General features: G+C 40.3%; 1 non-coding gene across 1 annotated transcript; it reads right to left on the bottom strand.

The window, feature by feature from the left end:
- Positions 1–1,060: 1,060 nt before the first annotated feature.
- LOC138869861 (small nucleolar RNA R71) lies at positions 1,061–1,167 on the bottom strand. The gene has a single exon (XR_011400111.1). It is a non-coding gene; the product is annotated as a small nucleolar RNA R71 (small nucleolar RNA).
- Positions 1,168–2,165: the final 998 nt, after the last annotated feature.

Genomic DNA, 2,165 nt, shown 5'->3' with positions numbered 1-2,165 from the left:
AAAATGCATATTTTTATGATTTTATTTAAATTATCTCTTAAATGCATAATTAAATCCTATATGCATGCAATATGTATTTTATTTTATTTTTATTTTATTATGACAAATATAAACATTTACGGACATAATACAAATATTTAACACCACGCAAATTCACAAATTACACAGTAAAAGAAATTTATTTTGATTTATTTTGGAGCAATTTTTCGTAATGCAAAAATCACGTGCTCACAGTGAGTCTAACAAGAGTAATTGATAGGTTAATTCCTTGTGGGTTTGACTCTAGGCTAAATACTCGGATTATATTTGCAACGTCCGCTTGTTCTTTTTATAAGGCATAGTTGGGCATGATCAAATTTTGGTGCCGTTGCCGGGGAGTTAACGGTGTTATCAATTAAAATTTAAAGAAATACAAAAAATTCTTAGTGTAGTCAGTTTTCTTTATTTCCAATCTATACATTGAAATTTTAACGTTTGTTGACTTGGTTGTACAGGTGCATACCTAGAAACTCATCGAGAAATGGTGAAGTATTTGAAGCATTATCAGATCCCGAGAAAGTTTTCAAGGCCTTGAATCGGGCCAACCAGAAAAACAAACAACAACAAACCACTGAACAATTCGAACCAGACATGGGGGATAACGTGGTAGACCCAGCTACGCTAGTGGCACCACTAGCACCTCTTGTGCCAGAGGCTGCTCTATATGACTGGGCGCAATCCACAGTAGAGAACTTGTCCACAACGGTTTTAGTCCCGCAGATACATGCCGAGTCATTTCAAATCACGAACAACATGCTGCACTTGTTGCAAAACAAGGGACTATTTTTCGGGGTCATAAATTGAAGATCCTTAACAGCACTTGAAGAATTTCCTGTCAATCTGCAAAACTCAAAGGCAGCCCAACGTAACTCAGGAAGCAATAAAGTTGTTGTTGTTTCCATTCTCAGCGACAGGAGCTGTCCACACTTCGCTAAACTCACTCCCCATTAATTCCATAATGACCTGGAAGGAGTTTGTCAAGCAATTTGTGAACAAGTTTCATCCACCCAACAAGACTGCTCAACAAATTGATGAAATTTTGAGTTTCAAACAGAAATCAATAGAGACACTGCAAGAAACATGGGACCGATTCAAAGGGATGTTGGTTATATGTCCGCACCACGGTATTCCAGATCAGATGTTGGGGCAGCGATTCTATATGGGTTTGGCAGATAGCGTGAAGGGTAATGTTGATGCTTCAGTTGGTGGATCATTTTTGAGCAAAACATGGAAAGAAAACCAGAGTCTGCTTGACAAGATGGCACAGAATTTGGGGTGTACAACTAGGAATGCACCTATCACTCCAGTAGTTCACTCAGTGCCCTTAGATCCATTCAACAATCTTGTTGAAAATATGGCCACATTAATGACACAGATGAGTATACTCACCAAAAAGGTGGAAAAGTTAGGGCAGAAGCAGTAGGTACACATTGTAGGTACTACCAATGAGGGCTTATGCACATCTTGCATTAGTCAGCCAATTGGTAACCAGTGGAATGCAGAAAGTGATCATCATCACTACCTTGAGGACATAAATGATGTGTCTAATTATGGGGGCCAGAGACAAGGTGGTCAGAATTGGGGCCAACAAAATCAGCCATACAGGCCAGTCCAGCCACCCAACAATGGAAACATGGGAGGTATGAGACCTCACAATAATATGGCACCTTACCAAAGGCCACGAGGATATAACAATCAAAATCAGTAGCAGAGTTATCATCCTCCTCAGCAGCAGCATGGTGGAAGACAGGAAGATGGATTTGCTAGACTCGAGGCAATGATGCAGCAGTTTATTGGGTCAAATGCAAAAATGAGTGAAAGCGTAGATGCACATGAGTCAGCTATTAAGAATATTGAAGTGCAGATAGGCCGTATTTCGATGTATTTGAATAATCATCCTCTTGGGACATTGCCTGAAGACACGCAGGTAAATCCAAAAGATCAAGGCCCGAAGCAGCTGATGGATGTGAGTCTACGTAATGGCAGAGACTTAGACTTGGAGCAAGATAGGACTCGAGAAAGCAGACAAGTTGAGACACTTGTACCAGTGCCCATTGATCTAGATTAGTCAACGAAACTGACAGAGGTGACAGTAAAGCTCGCCCAGGAAGAGCATAACACACAGA

The sequence above is a fragment of the Nicotiana sylvestris genome, chromosome 5 (assembly GCF_000393655.2).
Source record: "Nicotiana sylvestris chromosome 5, ASM39365v2, whole genome shotgun sequence".
Taxonomy (NCBI): domain Eukaryota; kingdom Viridiplantae; phylum Streptophyta; class Magnoliopsida; order Solanales; family Solanaceae; genus Nicotiana; species Nicotiana sylvestris.
The sequence above is the reverse complement of the archived record's forward strand: the minus strand, read 5'-3'. Positions and strand labels throughout refer to the sequence as shown.